The sequence below is a fragment of the Manis pentadactyla genome, chromosome 4 (genome assembly GCF_030020395.1).
Source record: "Manis pentadactyla isolate mManPen7 chromosome 4, mManPen7.hap1, whole genome shotgun sequence".
Lineage (NCBI taxonomy): Eukaryota > Metazoa > Chordata > Mammalia > Pholidota > Manidae > Manis > Manis pentadactyla.
In genome coordinates this window covers 120359897-120387373 of record NC_080022.1, presented here as the reverse complement: position 1 = coordinate 120387373, position 27477 = coordinate 120359897, and the positions used below count along the sequence as shown (strand labels likewise).

The following is a 27477-nucleotide window of genomic DNA, read 5'->3' as shown; positions in this document are numbered from 1 at the left end:
CCCTCTTGCCTAGATGTTTTAAGAGGCCAGAAGACGGCAGAGAAGCAACTGTTTTCCTAGCCTCTGTTCAGCAGCCCATAGGGGGTCCTCTCCCCAGCCAGCTCACCAAGTCAAGGGAGCAGAAACAAAGGTGGTGGGGCTGCAAGGGCCTCTGGACTACCCCGTGTGTGGACACAGAGGCCAGAGCGATTGAATGCTGTACTGGGATTGGCCCTGGCATCCCAGCTCCTTCCAGTGCAGCCAACCAAAGGAAAAGATTTGAATGCTCTTCAAAGAAAGTTTCACTTTAAAATGTGTAGGTCCTACAAATCACTCAGGGTAGGAATCTGAAATACTACAGAGACTCCAAAAGGATGTTTTAAGATGTGTTCTTCAGAAGTCACACTCTTAAGAAACTATGTCTCTTTGGTTATAACTGGGTCTTCTACTCAATCAGTCACATCATCTTTAAAAACCTAAGAAGTATGTATTATTTCCTTTGAAATAGCTGTCATCTGAAATATCACTCAGAAAAAAAATGGGCCTCAATGCTGAAAGGTAAACTTCCTTTTTTGGTACAGAAGAAAAGTATTATTTCCCTCCTTCCTCCTCTGCCGGAGACATTCCTAGTGTTTTGTTTACTCTGCAACACTGACTGGACACATTTGGAGGAAATGTTCCTTCTAACTCTTAAATGTCAGCGTCTGCCCCAGAAAAGGCAGATGCCAGCCCTGCTGTCTTCTTGCTACTCCTGTTAAGTTTTATTACATCCTATTGGGTGCATATAAAATAAGGGCAAACCACATGTGAGGCACAAACAAAACAAGCCCCTGTGATCCCACGGCCCCTCAAGGCCTGAAGCATGTCCACAGTGCCCACCCACAGGGCCCTTCCTCTCCCCACATCCTCTGCCTCAGGCAAACAGCTCTGGCTCTGGGTTCTTCGGTCTCTTGCTTTTTAAAAAAAAATTTTTTACCACAAGTGTTGTAAAACCAAACAATATACAGTCTTCCACAGCTTGCTTTTGTCATTCACTATTACATTTCCGTCGTCCATGTTGCCACATCTAGCTAGCTGTGGGCCATCCATTTTCACTGTGAAATATCTGACTAAGTCTGTATTTGACAGCTTCCCCACTCCCTGTCCTGTCAGTGGACATCTGGATTACTTCCAGATCTCGCCATCATGAACAGGGCTGTGTGTGCATGCTGTCTCCTGGGACACAGGTACCAAGATCTTCTAGAGTATGCTCTGAGGAGCAGATCCCATTACACAGCACACAAATGTTCCCTGCAGCATATTTTTTAACTACCTTTGCTGTCCTGTTTTATAACATCATTTTATCACTACAGAGCAAAGATGGACTAATGGTTTAGTTGATGCTAAATTCAACAAGTACCTTTCACACACTCACTGCATGTGAAGAACAAGGCCAATAGGCACAGGGAGTTAGGGAAGCACCCAGACACAGCTTCCAGGCTGGCTGGAGGTGCGACAACCCCGCACAGGACAACAAAGGCAGATTCCAAGCTGGGAGCTCCTTGCGGCTCACAGATTGGGACATTGGGATGGGCTGTGGTACACAAGTGCCTCTGAGGCAAGGGCACTGGAGAATAGAGCTGAGCACAGGGAGAAGGGAAAGGAGCAGTGGAGTACGGGAGACAGCATGTGTGTGGGAGTGCAGGGCCTTTGGGGGCGATGCAGGCTGGCCCAGGCTGCACCCCAAAGGCCTCCCTCAGCAAACGAAGACGTCTGGACTGGCCAACTTTGGTTATTCACCTTCAAAACTGTTACCATATCCTCCAAATAATATTAATAATAACATGTGACTATGAACACAGAGGACTTACTATGTGCCAGGTACTGTCTTAGGAATCATCTCACTCAATTCTTACTACAAGTGACAGTACTGTTTGTTTAATATTTTCATTAAATCAATTTACTTTTAAACTCAAACACCCAATTTAGGGAATAATATAGGTAGCACTGCTATGGCATCTGGGGTGGGGGCAGTGTCTTTCTCCTTGTTTTGTTTTTATTGAGATACAATCACATAGCATAAAATTCACCATTTTAAAAGATAATTGACACATATAATTCGGCATACCCACAGCAGAGCGCACTCAGCACCTCTCTCTCACCCGAGCATTCTCATCGCCCCAGAAAGAGCCCCTGTGCTTGTCTGCGGCCACTCTCCATGGCTCTCTCCCCCAGCCTCTACTTTCTATCTCTATGGATTTGCCGATTCTGGACATTTTACACAAATGGAATCATACAGTATGTGGCCTTTTGTTTCCAATTTCTTTCATTTAGCACATTTTTTTAGAGGTTTACGCATGGTGCATGATGTATTGCTGCCTCACACCTTTCTACGGCTGAATAATCTGCCACTGCATGGACAGACCACCTTCCATCTTATCCACCTCAGTGGCTGGAGGACAGCGGGGTTGTTTCCATTTTTTGGTGGCTATTATGAATAACGCTGCTGTGAATATCTGTGTACAAGGTTTTATGCTGACATGCTTTCAGCTCTCCTGGGTACAAGTGAGGAGTGGAACTGCTGGGTCATATAACAGTAACTCTATGTTCAGCTTTTGAGGAACTATCAAAGTACTATGGTATTTTTAAGATAAAGACCTAGTAAAATGAATACTGTTCAACTGCATACCACTTAAGATTATTTTAGGAAATACTGCTGAAGACAAAGCTACTGAAATTGGTTTTGTTTTGTTTGAGAGCAGAGGAGTGACACTGTCAACACAGTATCTCCAGAATCCTGATCAAGCTGCAATAGGGGAAGAGGAGCATGACAGAAACAGGAAGCCCACTTGGAAGAGACCAGGCCTACATCTGGGTACAGCAGAGGAATAGGAAAGGGCAGGAGATGGACATGAACACAGAGCATGACAGTCAGGCCCTGACAAACAACTGTCAGTGTGGGGTGACATGCTGGGAGTGGGATAGCCAGGAGGACAGAGTACCCTTAGCAGCATGCAAAGTGGGGAGGGTGTGCAGGCTGCAGGAGAAGGAAGACGCAAAATAGGTAGTTTCATTTCAGATAAATGTAGCTGGAGGTGCTGGCAGGACAGGCATGGAGAACAGAGCTGGTCAGGTGGCAGCTGGCACCTGGGCCTGGGGAGGGGCACTGGGCCACACGCTCCTCTGGGGAGAGCGGGTGAGAGGACCTGGTGAGGGCAGAGGAGGACAGGGATAAGGGTGCAAGTCAGAAGGAGTGGCCATGGGGCAAAGTCCAGAAGGGCCAGGAGCGGGGGCAGGAGACGGAAGAGAATCACCCAGTGCACGGGAGGGGAGGGCAGAGAGGTTTCGGGGAGTGACACTCAGTGAAAGAGACAGAGAAAGTCCAGAGGATGCAGGGAGAATGGTGCACTGGGTGCTGTGCACAGCAGTGGGCAGACTAGGAGAGCTGTGCCTTCTCCTAATGACATCAATTAATGGCTCACACACCCTTAAAGGGGAGGCCACATGGAACCTCCAAGATCTACTGCATCATGGCCAGTACCTCTGGGGCGCGACACCTTCCCCAGTCTTAGGGCAAAACTGAATCCACCATCCCCCCCAACTCTCCACCTGCCCCCAATTCCTCTTCCCTCTAGGGATCCTCTGCTGGAGGATCCACCACCTGCTGCTTGGCTGGCCAAGCCAGAGGCCTCAGAGCTTGCCTGGGCTTCCGGCTCTCCCTCCCCTTCTCCCTCCTTCCTCCCATGACCTCTGGGCTGCATACTCCCAGGGGACAGAGGCCCCGACTATCTCCACACTGCTGCCTGCCTCAGAGCCTGGCGCAGTGCCTAGTACACATCTGCCGCAGGAATGAATGACTCCACAGGGCACTGAGTCCAACTCCCACCTGCTGGCGCGCTCCCTCCCCCCGGGTCTCTGCTCCTGTCCATACCCTCACCAAACTGCCAAATCAAGGACCTGCAAATTCTTTTAGGGAACATAACATGGCCTATCAATATTCTTGTAGCTTAAAAACAGCTTGGCAGAGTGAAGAGATGGCTGCTCTTCCCACCATTTTTTTAGCTTCCTCACTGAATCTGTCTTCTCCTCTGGCAAATGGAAACGGTGGCCTGTGGGATACCACAAGATAAGGGACATGGAAGAGCTGTGAACTGAGGTGAAAGGCTTTACTTCTGCTATGATTTCTCCATTTGCCCATGCTTTTCAGGCCTCACTGGTCCCCTCACTGGCCAGCTCCAAAGAAAAGCAAAATGGGAGCAAGCTGACATCTGGGGATGACAGTACTTCTGAGTCAATTTCACACTAAATTTAACAAGCAGAAATCTGCATACCATATAATTTTTTAATTCTTAAAAGATTGTAAGTATGCTGCCAAATGTTAAAACACAAAAGCCAAGAAGAAATTCAAGTTATCTTCCTCTTGGTTTTATCTTCATTAGCCAAACGCTTTTGTTCAAACAATGTTTACAATGCCATTGTCCTGCTTTGTTTAGAAAAATAATAAAGGGGTGTGTTTCCAGTGCTACTGACTTAAGCGCATACGCAAATCTGCCCAGCTTCTCCAATACCTAGAAAACATTCTAATTTAGAAATTCGTTTGTGCCAAAGACTGAGGAAGAACTGTTTACATGTCTCAGAAATTCACCAGCCACGTCAGTGCCCCCAATTCCTCCTCCTCCAGTCATGGGAGTTGGAGGGGGAAGATAACCAGGCCGTGAGAATGGGGCCGTCCTTCAGCACATTTATGCTTCACAAAGAAAACATGACCCAAAGGCCTGGGGAAGGCCAGGCCTGTCCCCTGATCACAGGTACAGCTATGGCTGATCAGAGTCACCAAGGTGAGTGCCTACTAGGTGCTAAAATTCTATAAGGGAGGCACTTCACAGGTGAAAAGAGAGAGTGTAAGTAACTCAAAGTAAGCCACAGGGCTGGAGCGAAGTCTGCTGGAGGCACCACGCCTCCTGTGAAAGCTTCACATTACCTCCACAAGGCTGCCCTCTCCTCTGCAAAATCATCACACACTTTCAAGCTCTTCATAAGATTCAAGGCTTTCCCACCAACCAGCTTTCAAGGTTGACCATTTAATCCCAGTAATGTTTACCCAGGCACTTCTATTTTAGGAATGAATCCTTTCCAGACTGACCTGTCCATGAAGAATCACTCTCTCGGGCTCCAGGAATGCCCGTTTCTCCTCTCCATGGTAATTCCTTCTCTTCACCGAGTCCTTCCAGGTCCTCTCCTCTGGGCCTGCAGCAGAGTTGCACGTCCCCACCCGGGAAGTCAGCCATGGCACTGGCCAGTAAACTGTGATAGAAGGGTGTGTGAAACTGTCTGTGGAGCACTTTAAAAGGCAGTATGTAACTGTCCACTTCCCCATATGGCGATCATGGAGGAAGCCTGTGCAAAACAGAGCCCCCTTATCTACCCAAGAGAAAGGAAAATGTGCCCACACACAAACGTGTACCAGTGTTCACAGCAGCCAAAAGGTGAGAACAGCTTCATCCATTAACAGAAGAAGAGGGCAATAAAGTGTGGTGTGGCCATACAGTGGAATGTTATTCAGCCCGAACAAGGAATGAAGTGTGCTACCACATGAGGGACTTTTTTTTTTTTTTGTAGATAATTATTTTTTATTGAAGGGTAGTTGACACACAGTATTACATTAGTTTCAGGTGTACAACACAGTGTTTCAACATTTATATACATGATAATTCTAGGTACCAGCTATCACCATACCAAGTTGTTACAATATTTTGACTATATTCCTTATGCTATACATTACATCCCAGTTACTTATTTATTTTACAATTGGAAGTGTGTACTTTTTTGTGTGTGTGTGTGAGGGCACCTCTCATATTTATTGATCAAATGGTTGTTAACAACAATAAAATTCTGTATAGGGGAGTCAATGCTCAATGCACAATCATTAATCCACCCCAAGCCTAATTTTCGTCAGTCTCTAATCTTCTGAAGCATAACGAACAAGTTCTTACATAGAGAACAAATTCTTACATAGTGAATAAGTTACATGGTGAACAGTATAAGGGCAGTCATCACAGAAACTTTCGGTTTTGCTCATGCATTATAAACTATAAACAGTCAGTTCAAATATGAATACTCATTTGATTTTTATACTTGATTTATATGTGGATACCACATTTCTCTCTTTATTGTTATTATTTTTAATAAAATGCTGAAGTGGTAGGTAGATACAAGATAAAGGTAGAAAACATAGTTTAGTGTTGTAAGAGAGCAAATGTAGATGATCAGGTGTGTGCCTGTAGACTATGTGTTAATCCAAGCTAGACAAGGGCAATAAAACATCCACGTATGCAGAAGATTTCTCTCAGAACAGGGGGGGTGAGGTTCTAAGCCTCACCTCTGTTGATCCCCAATTTCTCACCTGATGGCCCCCCTGCGACTGTGCCTGTCTTAGGTTGTTCCTCCCTTGAGGAATCTTACCTGTCTCTGGCTAACCAGTCACGCATGATGGACTTTTGAAAACATGCTGAGTTAAAGAAGCCAGACACAAAAGCCACATATTGTATGATTCCACTTACATGAAATGTCCAAAGCAGACAAATCCACAGACAGAGAGGAGACTGACAGCTGCCAGAGGCTGAGGGAAGATGGGGAGGGAGGTGCCTGCCTAACAGCTATGAGGTTTTTCTGGGGTGGTGAAATGTTCTAAAGTACGATCAGGTGGATGGCCGTAGAGCTCTAAATATACTGAGAACTACTGAACTGCGTACTTCAAATTAGTGAACTTCACTGAAAGGTATGTAAATTATATCCACGAAGCCATTAGTAACAACCAAAAGAAGATGGCGCCTCCATCAGCCTGGGTCCGTGAATGCCTAAAATGACCACACACACACTGGACAGGCAGGTTGTTTTCACAGCATCTAGTAGCCCATCCCCATAGAGACCCAAACACTTGCACACTATTGTATGTTCATGGTGAAAACATGTCTGTAACCAATTACCTTAAAATCCTGAAAGAAAGCCAACACTGTGGTTCTGTCCCAGTAAGGACCAAACTCTGCCCCGAGGCCACAGTCTGAATATTTCAAGCACAGGAGATGGGGATAGTGGTACTTAAAGAATCTGGCTAGATCGGAGTAATTCGTAGCCTGAAAAAATATTTACAATTCATAACACAATGAACTAATCTTCCAAAAATATAAAGAGCTCACAGGAACTGAAAAATAAACCACCAATAATCCAAGAGAAAAATGGGAAAAGAATTGTCAACAGAAAAATATAAACAGTCCATAAACACACAACATGGTCAGCTCCCACTTCAGAAAAATTGCAAAACTGAAACTATACTGAGATGCTCTTTATACCTGTCAGGCTGGCAAAAATCCAAGCATTTCACTAACTCTTCCAATGGTAAGGCTAGGGGGAAACAGGCACTCAGACTTGCTAGTGGGACTGCAAAATGGAACAACCATTTTGTAGAGGGCAATTTGGCAAAATCTATCAAAATTACAAATGTGTTTACCCTCTGACCCAGCAATGTCCCTGGGGCCCACTACCCTGCAGATTCACCCACACAGGTGGTGAAGGACGCACAGGTAAGATTACTCCTTGCAGTCATGTTATGGAACAGCATGATGGAAACCCCCCATGTGCCTGTGTACAGGGGATGGGACTTAAAACAAAACAAAAGGAACAACTTCACAATACTACATAGCTGAAAGAGAGAATGACATTGATGCTCCATGAACTGGCATGGAAAATTTTCTAGGTGTGTGCTCTTTTATTTAACACAAAGGGAGAAATAAAAACATAAACTTGTGTTTGTTTTTCTGTATAAAGAAATGCTGGAAGGATATTCAGACTACTAAAAGGAATTCTTTATTAGGGACAAGGGGGAGTGGGGTGGATGAGGTCAGAGGTGAAGGGCAGTATTTCTCAGAGTATACTTTAGTATCATTTCAAAACTATGTGAATGTACTTCCTATTCAAAAGAGCACTTAAAAAAATATATCAAAGCCTTTGCCAACGGTGCAAGCACCTGTACACTAAAGTAGCACAGGCATGACCTGACCCCCTCCCTGCCCTGCAGCCTCTCAATCTGTTAGAGCTCCCCCGCCAGACAGCTGTGAAAGCTAGAGGGCAGGGACCACCAGACAGCACTGAGTCTGTGCCTTGCAGGTATGAACCCCTTGGGCTTCACACCTGGAAGACTGCAAATGGACCCTGGCGGCCTATTCCCTCACCCACTCTGCTTTCCAGCTGGTGCGAGCTGCCCATCTCCTAGCACTTTCCTGCACTGCCTTTAGACTCAGGCACCACCACCCACTTCCCATGTGGCCCTGAGCAGGTCTGTGTCTCAGATCATTGGTAGGAAGGTCAAGGAAGCCACAAGCAACAAGTACCTACTTGTACGGCCCATGTGTCCGCAGCACCTGCTACCTGCTGGGTAGCGGCACGGTGTGGGGGGAGGCAGATCCATCAGACACAACCCCTGCCTGCAAAGAGCTCACGTGACACAGCCCAGGGGAGCAGTGAAACAGATGAGACCCCTCATAACGGAAGCCTAAAAGATAGAGGCCAGGCATGCAGCATGCCGAGGGATGGCCGAAGTGAGTGAGCAGCAGGCTGAGCACACCCAAGCAGAAGGAGCATTAGGTACCCAGCTTGGCAAGTGAGGACGGGGGCAGGGAGAGGTGAGGTTGGAAGAGAAGACTGCAGGCCAGGCGGGGATGGGCCTGACGCCAGTGACAGAGAACCTGGATTCTTTCCCCAAGCCTCCCAGGTCCCTGATCTCAAGGACCATCTGTGAACACGCCTCCATCCATCTCCCTCCAGGCAGAGGTGGGCCTTTCCCCTGGAACCTACTCTCCTCACCATAAGACAGCAGAGCCAGCCTGGCCTGTTAAATTGGGGAATGGGGGAAGTGTAAAGAGGAAAAACAAAAGCTGCAAGTGAGAAGGCAAACCTTTAGCTCTCAAAGGTGTCATCTTCATTTGTCTGGAAATTTCCCTCTGAAGTGACTCAATGCTCAAAAGATGCCAAATCAGGGAGATGCTGTCCTCATATTCAATAAAAACAACAGAAAAACCATTATTTCCACATCATCTACTGAGAGAAACCTCAGGCTGATAATTCCAAACTATATTTCCATGAGCCTCACAGGGCAATTAAAAAAATAAAAATTCTCATTTCTAAGCAATTGGTTCAGGAGCCAATATGTTACAGAATGAGGGTTTTTCTTTTAAGGAAGGCATTGGTTTCTCATTTCCATGTTCTAAACCTATTTTCTTTTTTCTTCCAAATGAAAAAAAGAAAAATCTTTCATGGAAGCCTTTAGATTTCTAGTGAAAGGATTTCTCAGATATCCACTCATTGGTAGTGTAATGTAACACACGAGTGCAAACATGACGAGTCTGTACACCCTGTGCTAGACACTGCACACAGCAGCCTGTGGCCCTCCTGGGTGTGCAGTCTTATGAGAACTTTGCACTGGGTTTGGCCCGGAGCCCAGTCCATGGTTAACACCAATGGGCAGAGATCAGGGATCTTTTCCCAGCGAGGGAGGCCTGCTCACAGGGATTCATAAAAAACCCTAGACTGTCCACGTGCAGCATCAGCGTGAAGGATCCCAAAAGAAAACCACTAGACTTGGGCATCTACGTTCACCATTAAGTGACCCAGTTGATTTGCAGACCAACCAGCAATTTGGGTTGGATCAGGGTGAGCTGGTGAGCCTCAGGCAAACGCATTTCCTGAGGAACTGGCCTGTGTTACTCTCTGGAGACTCCTGAAAAGAGTGGCAATCAACCTGTGGTAAGAACATGCTGACACCTATTATCAACTTCTCATCCTCAGTCCAACCGACCTCACCAAAGGAAAAAGAAACAGGACCACAGCCAGCGTGAATGCTGCCCTCACTGACCAACACAGAACCAAAGCATTTTCCCACTGGGAAGGACCTGGATGTCATGTAGGCCTACATCTCATTTAAATCATGGATAGGGAAACCGCGGCCCAGAGCCCATTAAGTGACTGCCCAAGGAGAGGGCCACCCCACCCTGAAGTCTCTGAAGTACATGCTATTGGTCTTCAGATCCACTGTCCAGCCCTGATATCCTCCCCCCCACCGGACCAGTTCTGCCACCACACTCCCTCTCAGCACCAGCAGCCTCCCCTGAGCCAGGGTCTGCTCCTCCCTCACCCATAGCCACCTGGTTAGTAAGCAAAGCCTCTCCCCAGAAGAGTTCCCTCCTGACCTCTCAGAGCTTCTGGGGGCTGCCAATTCCACCACCTATGTCAAGGGAGGAAGGGGCAAATCACAAGGGTGGCTGACCCCTTCTCAGAGGCCTTCAAGGGAAGCTCTGTGCCATCCCATTACTGTCACACAGGCCACAAAGACCCCAGAGAACTAAACAAACAATTTGGAGAAAAAAAACATACTACTAACAGTGACCACAATGACAAGGCTATAGGTCAAGTTCTAGTTTGGCCCTTCCTACATGTATGAACTTTCCAATTTTCTACCATGACCATTTAAAGGCATCCTAAATATTCTCCATGAGCTGCAGTACAAAAAAAGAAAATCAGCCTGGTAATACTATACTGCAGATAGTCTGTTCGGTAGAACTGACTTTAACATGGTCCTTAGAAACTGATAATCACATGGCGAAGAAAAAAAGATTTTTGTTCAAAGGCAAAGTAACAAAATGAAAACAATCTGGATTTGTTTGGGGTTTTTTTGATGGGGAGGATAATGGGTTTGATTTTGTTTGTTTTTCAGAAGCATTTGTTTCTCTTTCTTCAAATGTTAAAATCTATCCAACACCTTGCAGTCCGATTACACAGTGATTTATTGCGCTACATACCATTTTCTTCTGCCAATAAAATGCATTCTTCTAAATCAAGAAAGAGTGTGTTTTCTTTCATAATTTCTTGTTTCTCTTTAAAGAGGGGAGGGTGCTCTTTTTTTAATGCAGGAGGGATCAGATTAGTTGCAAAGAGCATGTTCAAATGTTCTCTTTATACACTGGGTCTTATCTGTGGTTACATTCTATAGCAAATGGTATTAAGAATAAATTAGGTCCCTAGCATGGGGTTGGGTCCTGACTGACCCAGACAACCTCGTACTACCACCAGGCAGACCTGAGATCTTCAGAGTAAAATCTCCAGTTGCTCCCCCCAAACCCAGCCTAGGAGTTGAGGCCTCTGTGGTTCTGGGCAAGAAGAGGAGCCCCTCAGAGCTCTGCCACCAGTTCCACTGGCAGGGAACCCACTGGAAGCTACATAATCCTCTTCGCTCAGCTTCTCTGGGCTCACACCACCATCCCTGGGGTTGGCTTTCTTCTCAGACTCTATTCTTTTTGTCTATTTCTCCTGCCTGGTTCTTAAAAATGTGAAATGCCCTAAAGCAGTGGTTCTTACTCCAGCTACATGTTCGAATCTCTGGGGTCTCTGGAATGATACCTAGGCTCAGGCCCCATTTCAGAACAATTAAAACACGGTAGTGGGGACCAAGCACTGGCACTTTTGAAAAGAATATCCCCAGGTGATTCTGATTTAAGTACAGTTAGACAAGATGAGAATCTCTGGCTTAGAGAAATCCAGGGGACAAAAAGCAAGGAAATGAAGAAACTCAGGCAACATGGAAATAAGAAACCAGAAAGCAAGGTCAGAACTCCAAGTGCAGGCCACGCCAGAGCTTCTTGGTGGCCAAAGCAAAGTGCACACACACTGTCGACAAGATAGGAATAAACCACATTCACAGTAAAAGACTTTCCTTGTCCTGGGGCCTGAGGGGAACACACGCCTCATGACCTCCAAAAGAGGACACAGCGTGAGAAAGATGACAGCATGCTCCCCAACAGCATAACCTTAACCACTTATGAAGCAGCACAGGGCTTCTTCTCACCCCGCACAGCAGATGTTGGGAAGGGCACCCACCAGCCAGCAGGGCTGCCTGCTAACCCCACACAGAAGTTAACTCCTAACAGAAACCCGTGTCTACACATAACATGCACTACCAAATCGACTTCATCTTCCGCCCTGATAACAATGTATCTAACCTGCCATCCTGAACTCCAACAAGCTGTCATGAAAACACAAGGACACAGACTCTACTTTACTGAGGAATATATAAAGGCACTGACTTGATATCCAGGAAAACAAGCTCTTCTTTCAGTGGCTCTCATTAACGCCAAGCCTGTCCCTGTAACTCGGGAGACGCTAAGTCCCAGAGACGCCAGGCATCTCCTCAGCACCAGTGCTCAGGAAGCTCCTGCAGAGCCTCAGACCCCACAGCTGTGGGACCTCAGGTCTGAGAAGAGCAGGGTTTGTCCCCAGATGGCAGCCTGTTAAGCAAACCCCACGACAACTGAAAACAAGCACCAACAGGGGAGGCTTCAAGCCCCTTACGTACTATGTACCATATGCTTTTCTGTTGTGTATATTGTACCTCAGTAGTAAGTTCTTTTTAAAGTGTGTGTGTTGAAATTACAGGGATCAAGAAGTAACCAACCTCCTATGCCCATATATACATGACAATTTCTTTTTGATCCAAGATGAATGGATAAACAAACTGGTTTATCCTTATATAGGAATATTATTCAGCCATAAAAAGGTGTGGATTATAGACACATGCCACCACATGGATGAACCTGGAAAACACCATGCTAAGCGAAAGCAGCTAGACTCAGAGAGACACCTAACTGTGTGACTCCACTTAGGTGACATGTCCAGCATAGGCAAGTCAAAGGCACAGAAAGCAGCTTAGTGGTGCCAAGGGCTGTGGGGTCAGACGAGTAGGGAGTCATTGCTCAATGGGTACAGGCTTCCTTTTGGGGTGATGAAAAAACCCTGGAACTAGTCAGTGGTGATGACTGCCCAACACTGTGAATGTACTTAACACACAAAATTTTTACACTTCAACATGGTTACCATGGTAAATTTCATGGATAAACAAATTGTGGTTCATCCTCATACAGGAATATTACTCAGCCATAAAAAGGATGTTACATGTATTTTACAATAAAAAAATTAAAATAACAAAACTCATTGCTTTGCCCTAATAGAAGTGCTAATAAAACTGACCCCATGTCAAGATTTTGTATAAAGATGATCCTTATCCCACAACTCAAAAAAATCAGCTTCAGCCCAAGAGCACATGAAAATCAGAATTAGGATGCCTTCCCTTAAAAATGAGTTTCTAGGAGTCCACCCCTGCAGTGATACAGACCAAAGCACTTATCAACAAAGGGCAGTCTGAGATTTTGAAATAATCCATGAGGGGAGTGGGAAGGAGCCATATAATCCTACCCGGGCAGGCAAGATAGGTACCTGGCCTGAAGTCAGACACCAATAGTCTATGGAGCTGGTCAGTTCGCCTATGGACAGTGCTACAGTGTTTGAATGAGAAGCCATGTAAAGGAACTTTGAGCCCTGTGGATATGCTAACACACATTGCTGCATCTCCTATACAACTGCATGTGCAAACCAAAGAAGATTATTGAAGCCAGGATGTGGCCAGCAGAGCAACATCCTGCTGCCAGCCCCACTGCATTAAGCCCTGGAGACACTGTTGAATGGACGTGTCCCTGGACGTTTCAACACATGGACTGGCGATGACTGGCCCTTCTGGCACCTTGGGGGAAAGGCCTGGAAGCTGGCTTCCTGTGTATTCCTGGAGTAACAAGAGTGCCCTCAAAGATCACAGTAGTTTACCCAAAATGTTCAGGAGGTTAAGAGCATCTTACAGGGAAGTGCTGTTTTATCTTTATGGCCAGTGCATGTACCTCCCACAGCCCTATATATTGACCCATCTGTAACTTTGACAGGAAGGAAGGTGAAAGTCTGGTACACTAGACCAGGAAGAGATCACATTCCTGCCACTGTTCTATCACAGGACCACTCTCTGGCATGCATCCTATCTGACGGACAAGATCTGCCTATGCTGGTGTCATTAAAACATGTATCTTAACACCCTTAAGGTTATTTTCTTCTACAGTCCTTGTTGCCTAGATACACCCCCTGGCTGCAGCTGCCATGTGATGATTGCTCTGAACTCTCTCTCTTCAGCTACTGCCTGCTGGAATGGCCAAGCTTTGAATTTAATCTGCAAAAGACTTTGAACCTAGCTGAATCCTCTGGCTTGAGGACCATCATTATTTTATTGCTCCAGTGTTTCAACCCCATTCTGGAAGAAGGGGAACAAACAGATTGTAAGGCAAGATTTCTGGAGGGGTGGCCTGTGGGTAAAATTGTAATATTTCCAGCATATCTCACCTGGCTTTAGTGTACTGCATATCAACAGGCATTCCTCAGGGGTGGAAAGTGGTAGTTCATCTCCGTATAAATGGGTAATTACCTGGGCAACTGAGGGTTTATCTGAACCTGAGAGGTTAGGGGGAGGTCTTGCTTGCTTCTGCCTGAGCAGGAAAGAGAAACAACCCTGGACCACAGTTTGTAAGCAATAAACAGGTTTTAAACTTTATTTCTCCCTTTGACTAATTTCGGTTTTTAGAGGTATTTTGCCCCAGGATTTCCTTTACACAGGCCCATCCACAAGAGGTCACACAAAGGGCTCCTCAGAAAACGACCAGACCCCATTTCAGACGCCAGGCAGTGGCACACAGAGATGTCAGGCCTTCCCTACACTACAAACCAATATACTGAATATGCTCTCTGGGCCCTGAGATGCCTACCCAAAATTCAACTGTCAGCTGGGGTCTGGAAACAAGGGGATCTTATACTGAAATACCTTTAATGGAGCCCTAGGACTCCCCACCAAGCAGACAGAGCTCCCCTCCAGACCAGAGCCCGAAGAAAGCAGGATGCTACCAGACCTTCCCCAGATGCAGTAGGTGGTCAACGCTGCAGTTGCCTATTCACTGTTTCTCCTCCTCCCTTTCCGAGAACTAGACTGGCAGGGAGAGGCAAGGCAGGTTTCACTCTCTCATTCCCCACTGTATTCCCCGTGGCTAAGGACGGGTGCAGCACAGAGTGCACACCTGATTAAAGCTTGCTGTGTGATCCTCACTTCTGATGGATTCTGCTCTTAAGTGCATTATAAAGGCTTGCCTCTCACAAATGCCAATGCAAAACATAAAATAGAAGGCACCAGAATGTACTAGTGTTGAGTGCCAAGAAAAGGAGAGGACAAGAGACAAGATGTTATGGTACAAACAATACCACCTAAAACAGCATCAGAGATGCTCTGGAATGCAGAACCTTGAGTCCCCCCTCTCCACACGACAGTGTGCACCAGACAGAGGGGCAGGCAGGACAAGAGTCTGGGGACAGAGGGGTGCTCAGGGGCAAGGAGGAAGGCAAAGAGCAGGGAGGTAGGCAAGCTCCACCACCCTGAACATGAGATGCTGCCATGGCTGGACTGTGTGTAAGGCCCTGGGTCCCCAGAGCAGGGGCCTGGTAATGAGAGAAATGAGTGGGCACAATGGGGGGGTGGAGGCTGTGGAGATGGCACCAACACTGGCACGGACCCACTGTTGCCAGGCAACAGTGCAGGCCCTCAGCTGCCAAGTGTTCTGATTTGTCAATGAAGCTCCAAGTCTGGATTGCTATGAAAGATCTCCTGACTTTCATGTTGGCAACTGTGGTAGACAGAGTAATGGTCACCCAAAGATGTCCACATCCTAATTCCAGTTTCCTGGCAAAGGGGAATTAAGGTGGCAGATAGGATTATGGTTTCTGATCAGCTGATCTGAAAATAGGGAGAGGATCCTGGATTATCCAGTGGGTTTTATGTAATCACAAGGGTCCTTAAAAGAGGAAGTGGGAGAGAAGATCGCTTGTCAGAGTGATGCAATGTGAGGACGGGACTTGCAACTGCTGGCTCTGCAAACAGAAGGGACTATGACTCCGGGAACACCAGCAGCCTCTAGAAGCTGGAAAAGCAAGGAAACAGATCCTCCCTGAGCCTCCAAGAAGGAACCACACCTGGCCATACCACAATTTGAGTCCACAGAGACCTGTGTGGACTTACAACCTATAGAATTGTGTTGTTTTAAGCCATTACATCTGTGGTAATTTGTTACAGCAGCCAGAGGAAACTAACAAGCAACCAGTTTTCATTTTAAAGAGGTACAGTGCAGCCCAGACAAAACACATCTGTATGCTGGATTAGGCCTATGGACCACTTCTGTCTAGTCTACACTGAGATTTGAGGGCTGAGACCACCTCCCAGCACAGAGCCTGGCACACAGCAGCTCTCTGACATGCATCCCAAGTTAATTTCTAGGTCTCTCACCTTTAGAACCTGGTCATAAAATTCCCTAGGGATCTCTGGAAAACAGCTGCTTGACTGTAAAGAGATGCACTGCCAAGGGACCTGCTAACCACAGCATGAGCACACTGCTTAGACATTACCTTGGGGCCTGAGAAGTTGGCTGGGAGTAGAGGATGGAAGGGCAAGAGACATTTTACAACTGTACCTTCTCATGCACAGAAAGAAGTGAGGGCTTTTCAGGTCCCTGGGGAAGCCTCCAGTCCTTCCCTCCCATTAACCTATGGGGCATTCTCCTGCTCACAGTGGCTCCCCAGCACCTACAGCAATGAGATCACTTAGAGTATTTTTTTTTAATAGCAGAGAAAGACTTTTCAAATGAGCTTTTTTGGTTCCCACACTCAGATCTGGACAGAGCTGTTCTGACTGGAGCTAGAGTACAGGACCCGGAGGCCTGCCACTCACCACCAAGAGTATGTGAAAACCACGTGGGGCTCAAATTGCACTAAGCTCTCGGCCTGTCCTGCCTGCTCAGCCTGCAACTGGCCTCAGCCACATGCCCCGCCCTTCCTGCCCCACACCCTCCTTGGGCAGTGCAAGCTTGACACTTCACCCTAAGGCCTTGGCACAGCACTGTTCCCACAGCCTAGAGTCCACAGTGTCTCCCAAGATTCTAGTTACATTTCCTCTGAAGCATTCTCTGATACCCAGGTTCATTCTCAGTGTCCAACACCCCTCTCTAAACTCTCTTCAGGGCTGCCATGCCCTGTCCCTATGTCAGGAGCCACTCTCTGCAGACCCAAAGCTGCTTGAGGGCAGGAACTTACATCCTCTCTATACTCCCAGCCTATTATGCATAATATATGATACTCAGTAAATAGTAAATAAAGACTGAATGAGTTAGACTGCAGACTTTTTCTGGAAATGTCATAAATTATGATATTGTGGTATGCATTAAATGTAAAATCTCACTTCCAATCTTTGATTTAAAAAGTTAATCTACCTAAATTAGGAATTCTAAATTACAACCATCTTTAATATAATTGCTTTAAGGAAATATAGTTTTAAATTTTGCAAGTAGTGTCTGCTGTAGTCATTACTGTTAGGGGTGAAGGAAGGAACAAGGCTCAGAGGCTTGAATGAACAGATCAGAACCTGCTGTGCCTGCTCCATATACCTGGCTAAAACTCAGGCTAAAGGAAAATTACCAAACAGGTGGCCTGGCCTCACCTTGTTCATGCTCTTTGCCAATGTGGCCACTTTTCAAAGGTGACTCAAAGGTAAACTTCAGCGGCCCAGGGACTCGCCTCTGCTCTCTCCCTCTGGCTCAATTCCACAAGCTCATCCACAGTTTACTGTAACTCAGGATGCCAGCACCCCACACTTCACTACTACAAAGACTTCTGGCTCTCTCTGGCTCCAATTTCCTCCTACCTTCTAATCCCTGACACTCCCAAAGGCTCCCTGAGCACACATTTCATCTCCGCAGCCCACACAAGCCAGCAGACTCATCTGGGGCACCTCTAAAAAAACTACTGGCTCCCCCTCCATGTTCTGGGGTGGGGCCCCATCACAGGAATTTTGAAAAGCTTTCCGGGCCATGTGATGTGCAGGTGCAGCCAAGGATAAGAACTGCAGGCTCATGCGGTGTCACATCCACACTTCCCTGCCAGCGCTGAGGCCCTGAGGCCCTTGCCTCTCCCAAACAGAAGGGACTAGCCTCCTTTCACCCTGACAACCCATCCTCGTGCGTCTCCAGAAATGTAACCTGTCCAGTTGCAAGCAGCAGCCTCATCAGATCGTCACCCAAAGGAGCTCTGCCATGGGGCCCCTTCCCAAACCCTTGAGCCCCTACTGCCAACCACCACCAAATCCCAAGGCCACCTCCATGCGACAGCAGCCGGCAGAGCTGCCTCTGGGGCTTGTGCCACACACATTCCACACACCCTGCACACACTGGGCCCCGGCCCAAGCCCACCCCAAGCTTGGCCTCCTGCTGTTCCCGCCATCTGAGATGTCTTCCCATCTGCTTTCTGTTCCCAGAAACTCTTCCCTGTCCTTTGAGGTCCAGCTCAAAGCCTACCTGCTCTCTGATGCTTTCCCTGACTCTTCTAGACTTTTCTCCTTTCTTGATATCCTGACAAAGAATCAAAATCATAGCTCAACAAACAGCCAGCTTCTAATTGTCTCACAAATACTAACTTTGTCTTTTCAATTAGGCTAAGTTCTTGGTGGCAAGGAACATGGCATTCCATTTACACCCATCATCTTAACTAGAGACCATGTGTTGCACACTTTCTGGGCTGACAATGACCTCAAACATTCTGCCCTATTGTCATGAAAATTGTCCTTCATTTGACGCCCACAATTCTACATCAACTGGACTGCCTCTCATAAAACAGCATAAAAATTATTTTTCTGATCATATGTTTCCCAAATATTTGGATCCAAAGTATAGTCATTATACCCAGGACAGCTCTGGGTATCAAACAGGCACTCAGGGAAGACTTGCTTTGACATCAAAATGTGACTTTTCAGTCTGTTGTTATTCCTTTCCTGCTATGAGGTTTTGGGGGTGGGCTGGGGGCAGATGTGGCAGACTTGGAATAGCAACTGTTAGCTCCGTGATTTATTAACCTCAGAGTCTTAAAGAGTTTACAAAATAACAAATTCAAGTCTAGACCTCCAGGGCCTCCCAAGAGCAGGCAGGTACCAACACAGCTGTTCACTGTTCCTAGGCTTGAGAGCTGTAGGCAATTCTCAAATCTTGGGAAAGGGATCACACCCAGCCTCCTCATACACTGCAAGACCAGAAAGATGACCCGTTTGCTGGAAGTCATGTATTAGCTGCCTACTGAGGAGTGAGATACTTTATATTTTTACTTACATGTAACTTTTTAAGACTATCAAGTTCCTCTGTATAAATGTGATCACATTTTAACAACAGCAGTACTGGACTATTTTTTAGTGCTTAATTCCCAGATGTCATTTTACAGAACCAATGTGCAAAGCTTCAGGATTAGAGTAAAAAGAAATGGCCTCTTTCCTCAAACAGCAATTTGGGCAATTATTTTAACACAACTTTGCAAACACAAAAACCTTTACCAGCCCACGTAGACTCCCTTCTTGCCAACCCAGCTGGGGTTCCCCCAAGCCCCAGGTCACTGTTATACACAAGAAGTCAATTTGGGGTCTTAGAATTCACTTCTGTGGCCCTGGACAGGGAGGTAAGGGGTTGTCATAGAAACAGCTTCATGAGGCTCCAAAACTGGACAGGCATGGATCTGAATTCGGTCCCACTGGCCACTATGTGGGTGCATGTGATCAAGCTTGGCCTCTCTGAGCTTCAGCTTGCTCATCTCTGAAATGCATAACTCCCAGAGTTGCTGTGAGGGTTCAGTGAGGCCATAGGAGCCCCTGGCATGGCCACAGAGTGAAGGAGTGGGAATAACATGGTTTTTTAATCTGATGCAGGTGGCAACAACAGCTGGGGGACTTAACTGGCTCTGTGGCCTGGGGCAGGTTCTGAACCCCTCTGAGCCTTAGTTTCACATAGGCAAAAGGAAATAGTGACAGGCTTACAGGATCATAGTAAAAACTAAATACTGTTCATAAAAGGAGTGGCATAGGGCCTAGCACACAGGAGACATTAAAAAACTATCAGAGCTCACACACACACCCATGTGCTTGGTATTGGTGAACAAGCTGATAATTACTACTACAGGATATTTTTTTCCAAACTCTAAACACCAAAGAATATTAAATCAATCTGAATTGTTGGAGGGAGGAGGAATGACCTCTATTAACCCCAGTGGCCAACCCTAATGGCCCTGTGAGAGTCTGCTCAGTACCCAGCCCCACTCCCCCTGCCCTTCCCCAGCTGCATTTCTAAAAAGCCTTGACAGTGAACATCTTGCTTGACGTGTGGGATTGAAGAAGCAGCTTTTCAAACAGAATCCTAGATTTACTGCCTCTTTGAGGACACTGATGTCTTACATTTTCTTTACTAAGGAAAACATCCTGACTAACCCACTAGTGATAATGCCCATGACCACAGTCCAAATTATAATCATGTAAGAACAAAGTGAAAACATCTTCTTGAGAAACTAAATTCCCTTCCCAAGTGTCATGCCATCATCTTCTGAACAACATCTTCAGAGGCACAAAGGAACTGCTGTTTTTGAGTGTCCCCTGCGCAGCCAGTAAGTGCTGACACCTTCCACGTCTTCTCATTCCATCCTCTGGGCCCCAGTTCCTGAATCTGGTCCCCAGAGCAGCAGTATCAGCAGCAGCTGGAAACTGGTTGAAAATGGATATTCTAAGGTCTCACCACAGACCCATCAGTAACTCTGGGGGTGGAGCCTGGCGATGTGTCCACCAGACTCTCTGGGCAATTCTGATGTGTACTGGTGTCTGAGAAGCACCATTACAGTCTGTGAAGTGGTTAGCATCAGCCCCACTTAAGAGATGAAGAAACTGAAGCTCAGTGAGGAGTGCCCAAAGTCGGCCAACCAGGAGGCCAATTTGTACCCACATCTGATTCCAAAGCTATTTGTCACATGGCCTTTGTAGCCAAACTGTCTATACCACTTGGTGCCCTCAGCCACTAAGCCAAGATGCAGTAATGACATTAGCTTAAGAGGGGTGGGAGTTGAGAGGAAGGACAAAGCCTGTACTCAGAAGTGATTTTATATGCTTTTAAATCCACGTCATGCATCAGCCCTAGATGGTCAGGCATCCCTCAGGATGAGCCTGCTTTTCCCTGTTCCATTTACCAGCCAGGTTGTCCTGAAAATACTGTCGGGAGTTCCTCTGTGCACCCAATGCCTAGCACTGCTTCGAAAAGAAAAAGAATTAAATTACCTGTCTGTCTCCAGAGGACTCAAAAGTGCAGCTTAGACACTCTGCCTAGACCAGAACCAACGGGAAGACACAAGGCAGGCTCCAGTCCCTGGGTATACTGGGAATGAGTCACCAGAAAGAATCCAGTGCATGTATACGAAGCATTTTAACAATGTCGCAGGTCTGGTTCAAACAAATCAGGCCTTCTTTTCTTTCTTTCTGTTTCTTAATCAAACCCTAAATCTACCACCTATCAGTTCAAGTGGTCCATTAAACTCTTGACATTCAAAGCACATTGCTCTCACAAATCCTAAAAAGACAGAAATCTCAATTACAATTCCCAACCTTCTAAATAAACTTGGTGGTGACTTCCAGATCACAAATTTGTCCTGTAATTTAAATGAGAACCCATTATACTGTGGGGATTTCTACAGATGGAATAGGAGGGACTCAGGCTTGGGAATTACACAGACCTAGGTCTGACTCCTGGCTATGCCAGTTTCTTAAAGGTTACTTAACCTCTCTGGGCTTCAGTTTTTCCACTCATAGGGTGGTAATCAGCATGTCATAGGTGGATGTAAAGACAAAATGAAACTGTTTACAAAAAAAAAAAGGTCTGCTGAAACAACTTTGTATTTCAAGGTGTCAGAACTTAACCAGTCAAAAATTTAACCGCCTGACAGGAACAGAGGACAGAAGTATGGTCAAACAAGGCCACACATGGGCTACTGAATATACTCAACCGCAGGTATAATTACCTCACCGTATCTGTTTTTCTAACTCAGTTTCTATTTTTAGACACCTTGAATGAGCTAATTAAGACCAAAGAAAATTTCATTGACGAACTTATCAGGAAGCCTGTCAATTTCCAAAAATCAATAGGTAGACATAAACAGTCATTTCAAAATGCATCTGACAAAAACAAAATGTGCTCTCTCCCACCCTCAACAATCTGTTAAATCACTCCGCAGTACTCAGTTCACTGTCAACTTGCAGGAGGGCTTTAAGCAAGTCTCTTCATCTCTATGAAACTCAGTTTCTCAAATGAGGAAGTATTTGGAATCCAACAGACCTGTTCGAATACCAACCGACCACTTACTGCTGCGTAACCTTGAGCACATAAGTCCCTGGGTCTCAGTTTCCTTATCTGCAAAAGGGGAATAATACCCACATGACTGACATATGACTCCTGGACTAACAGCACAGTTTGTGCAAAAGCAAGACAAGGGAAACAGTGGAGCCTGTGGGAGGGGATCAATAAAAGTTTGTTCCCCCACCCCCAGGCCTACTTAGTCACACCCCAGACCCTTACTGAGCACCTGCCATGTGTCAGAGACTGAGATGGGTACTGGAGAAGTAAAGAAAGGCAGGGCGGGTAGTTGATGGCCTCAAAGATGTCACAGAGCCACAAGACCCCTGATACTGAGACTATGCGGTAAGTGCTCTGATTGTTTGGGGTGCTAAGGCCTGGAGAGCAGAGATGAATGGGTCCAAACACTGGTAGAGCTGGCTGGCAAAAGTTGGCAGAAGAGGTTAGACTGAACCAAACACATGAATAGGAAGTTCAGCAAACAGGGAAGGGCGGGGAAACCAGATAATTTCTCATATCTTCCCCAACTTCATTCCCCAAGTCCAAGCCCTTTGATTTCTCCAAAGCAGGGTCACAAGGCACTCATGCCACAAATGACAACCAGCAGCCATCCACACCCCACCAATCTGACAGGAAGGTTCTGGTGAACAGTGAGAGCAGCTGCCAAAAAGCTTTGAAAAATGTAATGCGCTTCCCAAGAGCATGACAGGACAATCCCATCCATGAAAATCTCTTAGCATGATAATCCACAGAGAGCTGAAAGCTGCCCCGCCTCCTAATGAGGTCTTAAGAAAAAAAAAAGCTTACTCTTTTAGTTCGGGAAAAGCTAAGCCATTAAAACAAATCAGTCCTAGAAACTGATTTTCAACTACTAAACAGGACTCTTATCAGAATCCCAGCTCTGGAGAAATACACACCTTATTATGGAAGATAGTTAAAGAGTGATGGTGTTTCTACAGAGGATTTTTACAAGGGACTGGTCACTTTCAAGACTGCATATACCATGCTAAGTATCCTGACGTGAAAGTTTTACATTTTTCACACCTCACAAGAGTGCCTGGCATAACACACATTGCCTCCACAGAGCTAGCTCCCCATCTGCCAAGTTCAGGGTTTAGGGAGGCACGAAGCCTGCATAAACCAGGAGAGATCAGTACATCCCACAGGACAATCCAAACTTGCCCCTGGTCCAAGGGCTTGTGGGATGCAGTCTTGAATCATGCCTTAATTTACACTTTCTCCAACTCTTTTCACAGCCAGTTTCTTATTCAATGTTTACAAAAGAATAGCCTAGTAGACTGGTAAGGACAACTAACCCAACGTTAAAATTCAAGAAACAAGTAAGCTTTCAATATAAAAATAAAAACATAGATAAACAAAAGATGAGAAGATCTTGGTAGCTTCTGCAACATAACCACTTATTCCAAATACAATCACTGAACAAGTACCACTGAGAAACAACCTGAAGTCCCTTTTGATTTTCTTTAAATACAGATTAAAATTTAATTACCAGTGCAAACTCAATCACAGCTGTGCAGGATTCAGTACATGGTTTTGTCATCACTTATCATGTAGTATCTACAGCTACAAGACACACGTTTCTGCCAAATCGTCATTACCTTACATTAACTGAGGGAGAGGGGGTAATTAAAATTCACCTTTTCAATCATTTTAACCCCCAATTCCAATCCCTTCTTTCACAGGGCATTTTCTGGGGGTGGAAAAGAAGAACTCTACTTTTTTCTAATGTCTTCCACAAACCTCATTCTCCAAGTCCATGCCCTTTGATTTCTCCAAGCAGGATCACAACCCTGTTAACCCCCTGTTCCAATCCCTTCTTTCACAGGGCATTTTCCAGAGGTGGAAAAGAAGAACTCTACTTCACATCTTTCACTGCCCATTTTCTTGTGTAAATGTTAAAAATAGAGGAGGGAGGTAGTCGTGAGCATCTCCCTAAAAACAAATGTTTTAAAATGTCGTGAAGAGCGCCCTGGAGACCAAGCTTCTAGTTCCGGCAGTGACACAGTATCACTGCGTGACCTTGGGCAATTCACTGCACCTCTGGGCCCCAGTTTCCCCCATCTGAACCCTAATCGTGGTTACGCCCCATCCTCTCTTAAAGCACAGAGTTCAGATGTGTCCCAAGGGCAAAAGAGTAAGGGGCCCCCAAACGGAGTCCCTGGGACGAGGAATGGGCTTTTCACAGGCCCCTGCTCAGGTTTCTGAGGAGAGCAGGCTGCCCCACTCCCCCACCCCCGCAAAGCCACCGGGCCAGCTTCACATCACAAACAAAAACCTGTTGGCCGACTCCTCTAGGAAGAGCCAGCCTCTCCCAACGCGCTCGGCTCAGCGGGAGCCGCCCCAGGGGAGAGGAAGGGTCTCCTGGAGGAGGCCGGCCCCCACGCCCCCGTTCACCCACCCGGATCGGCCGAGCGCCCGGGCGGGGTCTCTGCCATCCCACGCGGAACAAAAGGCAGCTGGAGCCTGGCTTTGCCGCCCCCGTCCCCGCGGTGCTGTGGGGGTCGGGGGTGGGGAGGAGAAGGGGGTCCTGCTCCAGGCCAACGCTGAGGCGGACCGGCCGGGATCCTGGGCAGAGGGGACCCCTCCCGGACTCCTGGAGGAAACGGGAGCTGGGCTTTACAGCCGGCAGGAGGGAGAGCGGGCTCGGCTCCGGAGGAAAGGGGCGCCCGGCCCGCGGAGGGGAGGAAAGTGCTCTGGCAAGGAGGGGCGGGGTTGTTCCGAGCTGAAGGGTAGGCGGTGAGGGTCGGGAAGCGGCTGCGGGCCTGGGATGGGGGTAAGGGGAACCGCAGACACCGAGGATATAAAAGGAGGACCTCCAGTAGGGAAACGGGGGTCCTGGCGGCGGAAAGACTGATGCATACGGAGAAGGGGCCGCGGAGCAGCCCGAGGAGCGGGGCCTGCTGTAAAGAAAGGAGTCCCACCTGAGCCCGGGCGCCAGCTGGGGCAGCGGGGGTGCATGCTCTGGGGGGCTGGCCGGAGCGGAGCCGGCGCTCTGTTGGCGTCCGCGCCCGGTGCCCCGCTCCCGGCCCCCGAGCCCCGCGGTCCCGTCTCACCTCCGCTCCTCCGGGCCGGCCCGAGTGAGCGGCTGTGGCCGCCGGCAGCGCTGGGGTGGCGGGAGCGACCCGAGCCTGCGGAGCCGCCGCCGCCGCCGCCGCCGCCGCCACCGCCTTCAGCTCGGTTTGACACCCACACACCAGCCAACATGGCGGCCGAGAGAGGGTGCGCAGATGCGTGCGCGCGCCCGCCGGGCCCGCCCCTCCGGGCCCGCGAGGCCCCGCCCCCGCGCCGCCGGCCCGCCGCCTCCCCCAGGCAGCAGACGCCGGCGGACTGCGCGGCGCTCCTGCGGCACCCCGCGATCGCGCCCCAGTCCGCCAGACGCCCCCAAACCCCACGCACTTCGACCCGCAACCGCCGCTCACCCTGGCAAATGAACTTAACACGAAATTGTGGTCCATGCCCTCAAACAGAACCCCGCGCTCGGCAGCCTCGCCTCGGTCCCCCCAATTCCCCCAGACCCCACCCGCGTCCGGCAGTTCCACGCACACCTCACCATCCCCAGTAACCCGCACGGAGCCCTCTCGTACGCTAAAACTCGCATTCTTACACTTGCAATATGCACTTGAAAACATTATTCGGATAGAGGCTTCCTTCTGGAGGAGGAGCCTGGAAGGGGCGAGGGGCTGCTAAGGGCACTGGTCAGGGCTGGTTTCTTGAGCTGGGTCCTGGGTTCACACTTTTGTTCCCTTTGTGAGAGTTAGCTGATGGACACTTTAGATGTGTGTGCTTTTCCGTGTATGTGTTATACTTCAACAAAACACTCAAAAATTATTTTGAGAAGAAATGCATAGCCAAAGAAGAGATGCCAAAGGAGTCGTTAACTAAAATGGTAGATCCCTCGGCTCACCGTCATACTCGCATGAGGGCTTTACAGACACCCCACGTGCAGGCTGGTCTTTCACACTGCCTCGCACTCCCACGCAGCACCAGGAACCACCTCTCCCCTTTGGTTCAGCCAGCACCCACACGGCGCCTACTGTGCGCTGCTTATGCTACTGGCACCGAGGGAGACAAGGATAAAGCTGGAAGACAGGGAGACCTTCGAGAGGTTCTCAGGACCTCCCAGCTGACTACCTGCTCACGGCATGGGGGTCAGCAGACTCACAGTGAGGTCTGGGGTATGGATCAGGGCTTGCTCAGTAGGCAGACAGCACCATTCCTGTTGCCTGTGTTCCAGGGTGACCCAGGTGACATCAACACTATGCCCTCAACACCAGCTCTGGTTTCAGGGAAGCTGTATGCAGAAGTCTCATGCCACCCTCGCTTACTGAGTGACCCTAGGCAAATCACTGCACTTCTCTGAGCCTTGTCTTCCCCCACTTTATGAAGAAGCCCAGTGGAAGAAGACTCCCAAGCTGGAACCTAGACTTCCCTTCTCTGGCAAAAAAGGCGGAGGAAGAGGGCCAGGAAGGGGTGGGAAGAAAGAGGTGGGGAAGGAGGGAAGAGGAGAGACAGAGTGACACTAACACATTAGCAAACCCACAAGTCCAACTCTGATAATTTAGGTGCTAGATTCCCATCCCAATAGTCTGCCACCCCTCCCACTGCCCAGGGTCCCTTCTCCACCAGGGAATTGAAGTAAGCTTGTGGCAGGAATCTGAGCTCCCCTCTTTGAACTTGGTCCAACCCCATCCTGGAGAAGGCCCTCGACCAGCCCATCATTCCTTGCAAGCTGCTCCTCACTCTTCGCTGCGCCTTTTGGGAGACAGAACTTTAATGAAATTGTGGTGTTGTGCCCAGTTTCCTTGAGTCCCCCGTGTGGAGCCGCAGTCACCAGGCTCAGTCGTGAGATGCAAGAGCAAAATAGGTCTTTATTGCTAGCTCGAACTAGGGTCTTAGTGGCCCGTCAGAACACAGGACTCAGTCTGAGACCCTGAACAAAGTTCCCTTTTTGCTTTTATACTTTTGGAAAGTAATTAACAGTGTAGCAAAAAACAGGTAGGGGCTTTCCAAGGGGGGGGGAGGTTTATTGTGACCTTAGCTGATTGGCTGAGGAGGGTCAGGGTCTTGTTGCACAGGTTGCTGGGCATGGTTTCCGCAGGAATGGGCGTGGCTTGAGCGGGAAACTTCTTACTCAAGATGGAGGACACAGGACAAAATGGAGGTGGTCCAGTTGGCTAGGGGTCATGTAGGGGACATAGTTACTCAAGATGGAAGACAAAATGGAGGCGGGGGGTCATGTTAACCTTCCAGGGGTCCCACAGTGGCCCCTGCCCTCAAACAGTTTGCAGCTTCAGAGGAATTATGCCAGCACACAGTGGGGTCTTCAGCAGGCCTGAGTGCTTTACAT

At 47.8% G+C, this 27477-nt stretch overlaps 1 protein-coding gene across 10 annotated transcripts in view; it reads right to left on the bottom strand.

Moving 5' to 3' along the window:
* The window catches only part of EPN2 (epsin 2), a 76609-nt gene extending 51273 nt beyond the window's left edge, over nucleotides 1–25336 (bottom strand). For 5 of the 10 annotated variants that reach the window (XM_036931275.2, XM_057500803.1, XM_057500805.1 and 2 more), the window contains exon 1: nucleotides 25184–25328. The gene's annotated coding sequence lies outside the window, so the exon portion shown is untranslated. Of the gene's footprint in view, nucleotides 1–5101; nucleotides 5208–25051 lie in introns of those variants that run through there. The other 5 variants (XM_036931274.2, XM_036931277.2, XM_057500801.1 and 2 more) reach the window with 5 other exon arrangements.
* Nucleotides 25337–27477: the final 2141 nt, after the last annotated feature.